At 45.4% G+C, this 12,168-nt stretch overlaps 1 protein-coding gene and 1 long non-coding RNA gene across 11 annotated transcripts in view; one reads left to right on the forward strand and one right to left on the reverse strand.

The window, feature by feature from the left end:
- The window catches only part of PPP2R2B (protein phosphatase 2 regulatory subunit Bbeta), a 465,343-nt gene that overhangs the window by 438,282 nt on the left and 14,893 nt on the right, over positions 1-12,168 (forward strand). The window lies entirely within an intron of this gene.
- LOC306664102 overlaps positions 3,350-12,168 on the reverse strand; it is a 28,130-nt gene continuing 19,311 nt past the window's right edge. The window contains exons 3-4 of one of the 2 annotated variants that reach the window (XR_013764645.1): positions 5,986-6,108; positions 3,350-5,300 (exon numbers count right to left, since the gene is read on the reverse strand). This is a non-coding gene — a long non-coding RNA (uncharacterized lncRNA). Of the gene's footprint in view, positions 5,301-5,549; positions 6,109-12,168 lie in introns of those variants that run through there. The other variant, XR_013764646.1, reaches the window with a different exon arrangement.

The following is a 12,168-nucleotide window of genomic DNA, read 5'->3' on the forward strand; positions in this document are numbered from 1 at the left end:
TCCCTTCCCCCTTCTTTCATCCTCATTTCCATTTTTGATTAATTTAACCAGTTCTGTCAATTATTCATCCTGGTGACTCCAGTTGAGTAGCTATTCCTAAGAACTAGAAGGCTTGTTAATTTTGGAGGTGAGTGTCATTCATTAGCTGTTGACATCTTCCCAGGTCCTGCCCTCTCCTCCACTTGGGGTCTTGGATGGGAATGCAGGGGAGGCTGAACTTGGCATATACACATGACTGCAGTGCCTGAGACACTCACAAGGGGCAAGGCTGGCACGGGGTAATGGGTGGCTGTGGTCTTGTGATGATGTCTCTCAAGGCCAACTCACCTGACATCATGGTTCATGACGAGCCATCACTGACAAAGCAGTCACCACAGGCATCAGTGAGCATCCCAATTTTGAGGTTCACGAGAACCAGAAATAAGGGGCTTCCTGCGAGGTATTTTTCCCAGGGAGGGCTCTAGCCAGTGCAGGATAAATCTTAAGATGGCCCATCACTTCCTGCCAGAGGCAAAATTGGAAAGTTCAGCTCTTCCTGTTTCAGTTTCCTATGACTGCTGTAACATATTAACACAAAAGTGGTAGCTTACAACAACACACACCTGTCATCTTGCAATTCTGTGGGCCAAGAGTCTATCATGGGTAAAATCAAACTGTCTCCTTTCTGGGGACTATAAGGGAGATTGGGTTTTCCAATTTCGGGTTCCCCCCATTCTCTGGCTCAGAGACCTTCCTCCATCTTCAAAGTAGCAACAGCAAGATGAGTCTTTCTCCTGTGCCAGCCCTCTGCCCCACTATTGCCTCCCTCTTCCACTTTTAAGGGCCTTTTGATTACATGAGGCCCACCCAGGGAATACAGAATAATCTCATTGTAAGATCAGCTCATTAGCAACCTAATCCCATCCATGTCTTAATTTCTGTGTGTCCTGGAAGGATATCAACATCTTTGGGGAGCTATTATTCTGCCAAACACTCTTCAGGTTTCAGTGGACTGCAAATGCTTGGACTCTGAATCTGGATGGTTTGGGAGGTCAGGAAAGGACTGCCAAGGAGCCAGCTCTAGGGCTGTGAGAAGGCGTGATGGGAGCAGCAGGCCAAGGCCCCAGCTCGCACCAGGAGCTACGTTCAGGGCCATCCCTGGCACAACCCCAGGCCATTTACATTATACTCTGCAGATGACCTGGAATTAAGCAGAGCAGTCGAGTAGGCAATGGTAAGGAGTAAAGGGAAACGGGGGCGCTGTGGAAAGGAGTAGCACCATCAATCCTCTTAAACATATCACCCTGTTGCATGAGGAGGAAGAATGGATGCTGGGAAAATGATAAACCCCTAGCAATGGGACAGTGGGAGGGGTCAAATGGCCTTTGAGTGCCATTTAAAAACTGTGGAGGGTGAGATAAAGAATCAAGGATGATTCCCAGGTCAGAGCCTGAGCACATGCCTCGATAATGGAGACTTCGATTTGGCAAAGATGAAGGAACAATTTGAAGAAATTCACAAATTCTGAGGACTCTAAAATTTATGTGAGAATTGCTAGTGGGACTGCAAATTGGTGCAGTCTCTCTGGGAAGCAGTATGGAGATTCTTTAAAAACTTGGAATGGAACCACCATTGGACCCACTATCCCACTCCTTGAATATACCCAAAGGACTTAAAAGCAGCATATTACAGTGATGTGGCCACATCCATGTTCATAGCAGCTCAATTCACAACAGCTAAGCTATGGAACCAACCTAGGTGTCCTTTGACAGATGAATGGATAAAGAAAATGAGATACATATACACAATGGAATATAACTCAGTCATAAAGAATGAAATTATGACATTTGCCGATAAATGGATGAAACTGGAGACTATCATGCTAAGTGAAATAAGCCAATCCCCCAAAACCAAAAGCCAAATGTTCTCTCTGGTATCCAGATGCTGACTCAAAATGGGCAGCGGAGGGGCAGGGGCAGGGTGGTAGGAATGGAGGTTCACCAAATTGGATAGGGGGAGTGGGAGGAAGGGAGGGAGGGTGGAAATGGGAAAAATAGAATGAATTGGACTTAACTTTCCTATGCTCACATATGAATACATGACCAGTGTAACTCCACATCACGTACGACCACAAGAATGGGAAGTTATGCTCCATGTATGCATTATATGTCAAAATATATTGTCATGTATATCTAAAGAATTTTAAAAATTCATGTTAGGAAAAAAGCAGACTACATTGATACTTTTGCTCTTGAAGCCCTTTCCCATTGAGAGGGCCCCTTCTCATCCATTTATCTTCATTGATCCTATGAAAACTTTTTTTTAAGCTGCTGATGAAATCAAGACTCAGATTGTCTAAAACACTGACAAAGATTAGGTGTATTTCTTACTTTATATAATGAAAACACCCACCTTCACTCAGTGCTTCTGTGGCACCTGAAGATGAGACGGGAAGGGGAATCTCTTGTGTGTGCAATTGACCCACGTTTTTCTGCTAATTCAAGCCCCCTGTGCTGTTCCCATAACTCTATTTTGACAGCTCTGTAGGTGGCATCAGTAACTGAATTGCAAGATCTGCTGTCCACTCCAGCAGCTTTCAGCCCTAGCAGTCAAGTCTCTTTATCTGTTGAATTACTCAAAGCACCTGCTGGTCTCCCATGGTCACCACACACAGACCGAGGCAGCAGAGGGCAGGGGATTCTCATCCCCACAAAGTGCATAATGACACTTGCTTTTATCTTCTCTTATATCTTTAACCTGAACATAAGGATTTAAATAGGATTTATCCCACATATGGGCATCCTTAATCCTGGGGTCAGCTAGTACATCCTGAAATTTTGATGTCATTTGAAAATCCCTGTAATGCAATGAAGTTGTTGCTGAAGAGTTACATGAGAAAAATAGGACTATCACACTTAGGAATTGGGAGACTGTGGCATCAAACAAAGGAAGGAGTTGGTCAATAATAAGGTATTGTGCTAATATAATGGGATGGAAAGGCTTTCACCATGACTTCCTTGATGTCCTTACCATGCTGGGCCAGGAGGAGGGAAAATCATGAAATGTTTCTAATTTTAAATTCATTTTAAATTCAATGGAAGCTGGGCACAGTGGTGCATGCCTATAATCCCAGCAGCTCAGGAGTCTGAGGTAGGAGAATTGCAAATTCAAAGCCAGCCTCAGCAACTTGGCAAGGCCTAAACAACTCAGCGAGACCCTGTCTCAAAATAAAAAACAAAAATGGTTAAGCACTCCTGGGTTCACTCACTGGTACCAAAAAAAAAAAAAAAAAAAAAAAAAAAAGTGAAATGTAGATTCCTAATGTCAGAGAAAATGCTGACTAAAAATTATTTGTGCTGAACATACAAATGTCCTTGTCTTCAGCATTTCCTGTATATTCCCAGAAGTTCAGATGCACAGCGATGTTTAGTTTCTGTTTAGCAAGACTCTTCTATATTCGTGTTATTATAGGGCCACAGATTTACAAACTGATATTACCCCAGTACATGGGTCCTTACCCTGGTGAAGTTATTAAGTAAGAGAGTTCCTGAAACAGTGCCTGTTTATCATGGACACTAGATCATATATATCAAATCTATGAATGAAGGACATGAGACCTAACATCATATTAAACATACCATTGTCTCAATATAATAGTGCTGTGATTCTTAAACCAAATATGTAAAATGAAAATATCGGCTATATGCTTTTCCCAGTTCCCAAGAAAATCAAACAGGTAAAAACTCAGAATTACCTCAATTTTATCTCCTAGACAATTTTCTGAAACTTTTATGGTTGACACAATAGAGTCCAATAGTATTTTGTTTGAAGTTGAATTATATATAATAATCTACTTAAGGGTAATGCCCCTATTGTAGGAGCTCTGTACCATGACTTGCATATCTTGAGCAAAACTTGAGCATCTAGCTTAGTTCTGAGAAGGAAATGATGGTTTCCAACTCAACTGGCCAGAAAGGATCTCAAAAGGTGGTAGGAGAAAGGATGCCATCAAGCAGAGCCTAAATGATGGGCAGGATTTTATCTTTTAGACAATTTCAAATCCTACTGGTGACTTTGAGATACTCTGTTGAGGTTGGTGAAGGTAAATCCTGAAGGCCTGTGAGGTTCCTGTGGTTTGGAAACTTGGCTTGCGGATGGAGAAGGTCATATACCATGATGGTGAATAAGCATTGGTTCTAGGGTCAAATAAACCCAAATAGGAACTTGGACTTGATTTCTGCCACTTAACATCTCTCACCTAAACATCTGCCTCTTTGAAATGGGGACAATAGGAGCCCACATGGGTGGATTGTTGTGAGGCTTCAGTGAAATGATGCCTGGCCTACAGTACACACTCAGTGGTTATTAGTCTATTATTATCACAACAGTCTGTGAACTCAGAGATGAGGAAATGTGGGGCTCAAAAGAGCAAGTGAGAGCCAGCAGGTAGTAGATGGTCAACTAATTCTCCACATTGCTCCTGGTGCACTGTGTCAACTCTGCAAAGAGGCAATGCCACTCTCGTCGATACTCTGTGGCTGATGAGAACAGAGAGAATGAAACCTGAGGTTGAAGACTTGGCTTTGTCCAAGGTCAGTTTTCTGGAACCATGACCTCAGAGGTGTCTGTTCCACAGCAAGTTGAGAGACTCATCTTTTCTATTAGAGGAGAAGATGGTGTCACGTGTGAAACGGGCACTGTTTCTCAAAGCTCGGATCACATCCTCGGGCCTCTTCTTAGCCCATGCCTAAGGCAGATGGCCACATGAGGGCTTTAGCACAATGCCTGGCATGTGGGACTGTTCCAACACAGTATTGCAGTGATACGATGTTCAGGGTTAGTTCTCCATGCCTGCACAGCACAGGACTGTTTAAGACAGGTCTGACTGTCAGTGGATTTGGAACAGTGTATTCCTGTAGAAAACCAGAGCTGGGAGCACAGAGGCATCACAGTGGCACCAAGAGAAGGCACTGCAGTGCCCAGCTCACACCAGGGTCCCTCTCCATGCGGAGAACCAGTCCAAGCCAAGATGAACTGACTGTCCCACTCCGAGTGAACTTCTCACCTTGCTCTGCAAGATTGCGTCAGCAGGGAGCCGCTCCTCTCCCCCTCTCCGTGTGCTGCCTCTTATTGCAGTAATTATGTACACAGCCTGGAAAACAGGGACAGCTTGGGCATGTGGCCCTAGCCTCTGCGGTGCCATGGCAACCAGCTTCCCAGCAATCACCCCTAATAACGGCCACTCGCTCATGGGCTCTTCCACCTGGGCAGAAGCTCCCCAGGGAGCTGGGGTTTCTCTTGGAGCAGCTGCACTAAGCTTCCTGTTGGGAACAAATGATGAGAGACAGTGAGAGGGAGGAAGGAGGGAACCCCTGAGTCTGACTGTGAGGGGTGGAGTGAGCCACTGCCATCATGTTCCTGGAGCCCACCGGCGACAGGAATGCATGAAGGCGTGAGAGCACGGATACCTGTACCGCTCACCCACAACAAGGGAGAGGACGTGATGAAGTCAGAGATCCAGTATGAGCCCCTGTAAAGCCGGAGCCTCCCTGTCCTTCATTAGGCTCCTGTTGTGACGCCCACTGCAGCTCATCTTGCCTGAACTGGAGGTGCCTCCCTGTATCACAACCAGAGAGCATGTTCTCAGAGACTGTCTTCAGTCGATATCCTGCCAGAATGACGGTTCTCAAAAAAGGCATCAGCCCCACTTGGCTAATAAATGATTAGCCTCACCAAAGGAGGGCAAACAGGCCCACAATTAATGAATGTGTCTGTGGATGTTAGCCCAAATTCTGCCTTTAGATTGACAGACCAACAGGAAGCCAAACACAGATTCTTGCATCCCACTCTTCAGATCAGAGGTCCGAGCTGAGGCTCCTTTGTGAGAAAGTTCTAACCTCTTTTCCATGTGTGTGCACTCAGGGACTGTGAGCCTTTGCGTCCTAGTCTCTCCAAGCCTATTTCCTCAGCCATAAAATGGAGAGAATTCTTAACTCCGAACAGTACCTGGCAAGTGATAGATATTTCCTGTGAGGCCCTTTTTGTGGATTGGAATTTCTTGGCTCCTTGTGACACTAGAACAAATAGGTTTCTTTTAATAACAGGAAGTCCAGAGGGTGGCAAATTTACCTGTAAGAGGGGAGAAAGGATACAGAGGACTGAGACAGTTCAGGAAGTCTTCCTGGAAGAGGTGGCAAGCCTTATATGTTGGACAGGATAGCAACAGAGCAGGGATGGGTAGGGAGTGAGCATGGGTTGGTTGTGGCAGGTGGAAATGCCCCATAGGCACCCACCGTTACCACAGGAAATAAACCAGGGATCTCAAACTCTGGCTCCCATGGCTTACAGATGACTTACACTTGCTCACACACTCAACTGCAAGTCACATGTTAACATTGACACATCAGGATTTTTCAGAAAAAATTTAGATTTTACACAGACAAGGTGGCTATGCTGGAGCCAAGTGGCAACTGCCACCTGTACTGGTGTGGATACACTGCTTTGCCTCAGTCCCGCCCTGTTGTTACCTAGGCATGCTTTACCTGTTTGGCTACCTGCCTGGGCCTGCAGCCGAGGGTAAGCAGGCCAGGCAGACCACAGTGCAGTGCTGGAAAAGGAGAGAAGCGGACAGGGATCTGACCCAGGGCCTGGTGGGAAGGGCCCTGAATGCCAGGCCCAGGGAGTGGGAATGTTGGCTGCTGGTGAGGGGAGTCACTGTAGGTCTCTGAGCAGGGGAGTGGCGGTGCAGGGGGCAGTTCACCCAGCACCTGGCGGGGTGGTACGGATTGAGTTCTACCATGCCTCGTTATCTCAGAGTGGGTGGGCTTGCCCTGCAGCTGTGGGCACAGCAGCAGCACCAGGAATTCCGAGGAGAGGGCGGCTGCTCTGGGAGGCTCACCAGCTTTCTTGGAAGCCCACACCCAGAAGCAGCCACTCTGACCTGCTTTCCCTGGCCAGCTATGAACAGACAGCTGCTGAAACCAAGTGGACACTTCAGGGATCCACAGACAGGAAGCTGGCACAGAGACCCAGGAAAATAAAAACAGCTTTGCAGAGTTGAGGGAGAGCTCATAAACTCTGTCCCCTCCCTTTGTTGACCATATGGGGAGGAGGGACAAACCACCACAGACTTACTGAGCTCAGTGACTTAGAAACACAATCTTTTTTTTTAATCTTATAGTTTCTGGAATTGAGAAGCCTAACATGAATCTCACTGGGCCAAAGCTAGGATGTCCCCAGGACTGTGTTCCTTTTTATAAGTTCTGGGGGAAGATGTTTTCTTACCTTCTCCAGCTTCTAGAAGCTGCCTGCATCCCTTGGCTCATGGCCCACTTCCAGTTCCAGAACCAGCAATGATTCTGTGATTCTTGTGATTCTCTTTTTGGGTCCCTCTTCCAGTTATAAGGACCTTTGTCACAATCTGGGTGCCACATATCTAGCATCATCTCATCCTAAACTCAATTCATTAGCAACCTCTTTTCCTCCTTGTCAGGCAGCATATTCCCAAACCGTGGGGATTAGGGTGTGGACTTCCTGAGGAGTGGGGTGACATTTTTCCACCTGTCCTAGGGGAAAAGAGCAAGTTTTCTTCCTAGGCAAGTTGAAAGAATTCTCCAGCCATGATAAATGAGAAGGCCCTTTCTCTGAAGGAGCATAGGGACCTTTCTCACTTAAAACTCCTGCACCCGTCAAAGTGCCTTACGCCCACCAGTGCTCAGTGTCTGCAGGTCAACACTGCAGGACACTAGTGCTTACTGACTTCTGATCATAGGCCAGGCTCTGTGCAAGGTGTCTCATTTGCTTTTATCTCTTGTGAACATGCAAAGTGAGTAAGTATTGATGTCTATTTTAAAGACAATGAAGCTGGCCAGGCACAGTGACACACACACATAATCCCAGCAACCCAGGACGCTGAGACAGGGGGGTTGCAAGTTCAAGGCCAGCCTCAGCAACTTAATGAGGCCTTGTCTCAAAATAAAAGATTAAAAGGACTATGGATGTGGCTCAGTGGTAAAGCACACCGGCTCCATCCCTAATAATAATAATAATAATAATAATAATAATAATAATAAATGTTTAGGGGGTAAGTAAAACTAACACTCTATTCCATACATATTATGGCACAGGTTCTAGTCCCAAAATGTCTGACACCTAAGTCCATTAACTTCTCCTGCATCATCCTGAAAGATGTACTTAGGAAAGCAGTTTGCAGTTTACTGACCAGTGATCCCATTGTCCAGCCCTTCTACATGATCTCTTAGACTCCCACTGTCCATCAAAAAAATGCATTTATCACCTCAAGTATTTACACATGTGACTCCCCTGCCTCTTATAGGATGCCCCCCTCCCACCTCCAGGTCATCAGGGGTCAGTGAACTCTGACCTACAGCCAAACCTGGCTCACCAACCATTTTATACAGCTTTAATGGACTTTTTTTTTTTTACATTTCTAAGGGGTTGGGAAAAAAAAAAAAAAAAAGAGTCCTATTTCTTGGCATGTAAAAAAATTGGTACAAAACAAATTTTGGTGTCCATGAACTGAGCCTTAGTGTTCATCTGCTTCTGTATTGTCTGTGATGCTTTCATGCTACTGAGAGTCAAACTATCACAGCAGAGACCAAATAACCCTCCCTCAAAACCTACAGTATTCACTAACCTGTGATCTGTCTGGTGTTAACCATTTAAGGCTTGGTCTCTTATTAAGTGGCTCCTGACCACACCTGTCCCTTGTCTTGTCACGTCTCCCCAGCCCTGAGAAATTTCAGTCTTTTTTTCCCACTCTGGGAAAAAAAAAAGATTTTTGACTCATTTTTTAACTTTGGTTATTAAAAGACATACTTGCAAAGAAAGAATAATACATGCAGAAGTCTTTTTACATCAGTTGTATAAAAGTTGGGGGGCTGGGGTTGTGGCTCAGTGGTGGAGAGCGTTCACCTACATGTGTGAGGCCCTGGGTTCGATTCTCAGCACACATAAAAAGAAATAAAGGTATGGTGTCTGCCTGCAACTAAAAAAAATTATATAAATGTGTGTGTGTGTATGTGTGTGTGTGTATATATATATATAAAGAGAGAGAGAGAGAGAAGTGAGGTACTATCTTCCAGAATCGCTTCTCATCTTCTACTAGGCTAGGTGGCATGTTGACATGATGTTCACGGTCAAGCAGATGTTTGTGGAATTAAGGAAGGATAGATGAAAGGCAAATTGCCAGGGTTAAGCAACGGCTTCATTGTTTCCCAACTCAGAACCCCCTCTTTGAGTCTTACTATGATCTCAATTCCCAGTCTCCAGCCCCTGTCTGGAGACTCTGTCATTAGGCCCATAGGAGTATAGTAGCCACTAATTAAATATGAAACTCCTCTCCCTGGCCTCAGCTGGACAAAGGCCAGCATTGTCAATCCAGGGAGTCCTTACCCTCCGTGGGAAAATTGTTGGCCGTTTCTCTCATTGGGTGAAATTATTGGCTGTGTCTTCTGTATAGTAAAAATTACTGGCTGCATCTCAATTGGCAAGCCTTTTCTCTCCAGGGGCAAAACTGTTGCCTGCATATCTCTGAAGGAAAATTGCCATCTGCCTCACACTGCAGGAAAATTGCCAGTTCTGTCCCCATTATGGGGAAATTGTCAGCCATCTCTCCAAACGGAAACACATGCCAGCTGTGCTTGTCCATAGAAGAGACGTCAGCAGAAGTGAGCACTTTATGATCCTGCACACGATTCTGAGTTTGCTCCTTCTTTTCTCCTGAACAGACCTTCACATCCCTGTGGTCTCTTTCTTTTCTTTTCCTCCCATCTGCCCAAGTCACCAAAACCAAGGTGTGGTGGCATTGAAATGAGAGCCACATATGCTCAGGAGGGTGTAGCTCAAGTGATAGCCCAGAGACAGCCTATCATGTCTGTGATAAAGACCCAGACAGAAGACCTAGAAATCAATACCATGACTGAGAACTCTTATCTGCCCCATCTGGAAAAACACTGTAGGTTTTTGGCCTGTTTGCCCACCAAGCCTGCCTCCAGCAGCATGCTTCTGTGTTGCTGCAGCATCCCTATTGTTTGGGGCACACACATCTTGCTAAGTGCTGCAAAGGAAAGCTCCCCTCTGTCCTCATCTACCCTGGAAAGCAGGGGCTACTATTATCTCCATTTTACAAATCAGAAAAATGGAGTTCAGGAGGAGTCAAGCTGCTTGTTCAAGACTTTGTAGCTTATAAGCGAAGGGCTGCGAGTTAACTCGGACCTACTGAGCTGGAGACCACTGCACCCTTCTCACCACAGCAAGTAGAACTAAGTTGAGGAAGACATCAGCATCAGCTGTAGGGGCTTGGTCCCCATCTGACCACACAACATGAGCATAGTCCCTGTGCAGTGTCCAGTGTGAGGTCCAGAGAAGGAGCTGTACCAGGAATGGCCTGTACCTGTGAATACTAGTGTCTCTTCTGCCCCCAGAACTCCAGAAGGCCCACCACATGCTTCCTTTCTGCTTTTGTCCCATCTGGAATAAATATAGTTTTAGCTTTAGGTTTCTCTCAACTCACCAGTTTCTTCTTAACTCTTCTGTCTTATTTGTTAATTTAAGACTTTCTCCAGATTCTGGGACCTTATTCATTTATCCAATCATCTGAGCCTTCTCAGGGGCTCACGCAAGATACATAGAGCTCCACGGACGTGTATTTACATCAATATGTGTTCAAACACAAAACATTATCCACACAAGGCACAGAAGACAGCCTGTAGGATTTCAAAAAGAAATAGCAGGTGCTTTTGACTATAGCAGTAATCCAAAGTATATTTTGAGGAACCCTGTGCAAGTGATTTGCCAAACCAACAGAGGGAGATGATCAAATAAGGTTTTGAAATAGAATCAAAGCAATGGTTCTCAGCTAGGGGCAGTCATTCCCTCCAGGGGACATTTGGCAATATCTGCAGACATGTTTGGTTGCTAAAACTGGACAGATGAGGTGGGGTGGGCTGGCAAAGTGTGTTGCTTAAAATCCTATGCTGCCCCCAATACTGGGCCAACTCTATTGTCCATCCCAGAACTTCACAGGGTTTTCCCAAGAACATTTGACCTTGGAATCTGGAATACCTGGCATGTCATGGGTGGAGCACTCTGCTGAAGTCACTTTGAAAAAGTTACCCTAGAATAATGGGACTTGGGCGAGGGAAAGAGAAGACCACTGAATTTCGTAGATTTTTATTACCCAAGAGCCTGGAAGGATGTGGCAGGCCACCCTGACTTTCATTTTACAGAAAAGGAAACAGACCAGAGAGTTGACAGTGGCCCACAGTGACTCAAGTGAGAGAATAGGATGGAGGATAAGAATATAAAAGATGGAAGCAGACAAAGTTCAAATCCTGGCTCTGTTCCTACCAGCTGAGTTGGCTGATTTGACCAATTCAAAGAAAAGAGAAATAATACCTACCAGTGTTGAATGAATTGATACCATTCACCACATGAGAGCTCAATAGATGGTAGGTGTTAAGAGCCAGCTGATTTGTGCCCATCCTGAATTGGCATCCCTGACTCCTGATGTTCTTTTCAGTATCCCAGGAAGGGCATGGGAAGAGGTGGAGCAGAGCAGAGGTGTGGAAATGGGAATGCCCGAGGGATTCGAGTTTGCCTTGACTGTTCCAGTAGAAAGGCAACATCAACGGGGCCAGGCAAGGCCTGGTTAATATAACAACAGGCAGTTGGGCAGAGGCAAAACTTAATGCAGGAAATGGTAGCAGCTGTCATTGTTACTGTAACTATCATCTCTCAGATCCGTCCTCTCTGTTGGAGGATCTGACCTATTGGCACTGACTAGATCTGAACTATCAGGTTCTCATCAGGACAACTTCCTCACAAACAAAGCAAAAGTTTGTCCCTTCTCCCCCAAAATTCCTTTCTTCTTACATGTCTTTATTTTCTGGAAGCCAGTTGGAAATGCTGTAGGGCACAAGATCTCTAATGCCAAGGACCTTCAGCAGTGCCTACTGGTTTGTCACAAGTTCTATCACTCAACCACCAGATACCGTTGTACCATATGTTCAGCAAATTTCCAGAACCTCAGGCCTTGGAGTGGACATGAGAAGTAAATTTCATGGAACACACACAGATGTTCTATTTACACTCCACCAGATGACTCCCCAGTACCTTTATTCCCTTCTGGGAACACAAATTTCACTTATTTCTAACTGTAGCTAAATT

The sequence above is a fragment of the Sciurus vulgaris genome (assembly GCF_902686455.1).
Source record: "Sciurus vulgaris genome assembly, chromosome: 6".
NCBI lineage: Eukaryota > Metazoa > Chordata > Mammalia > Rodentia > Sciuridae > Sciurus > Sciurus vulgaris.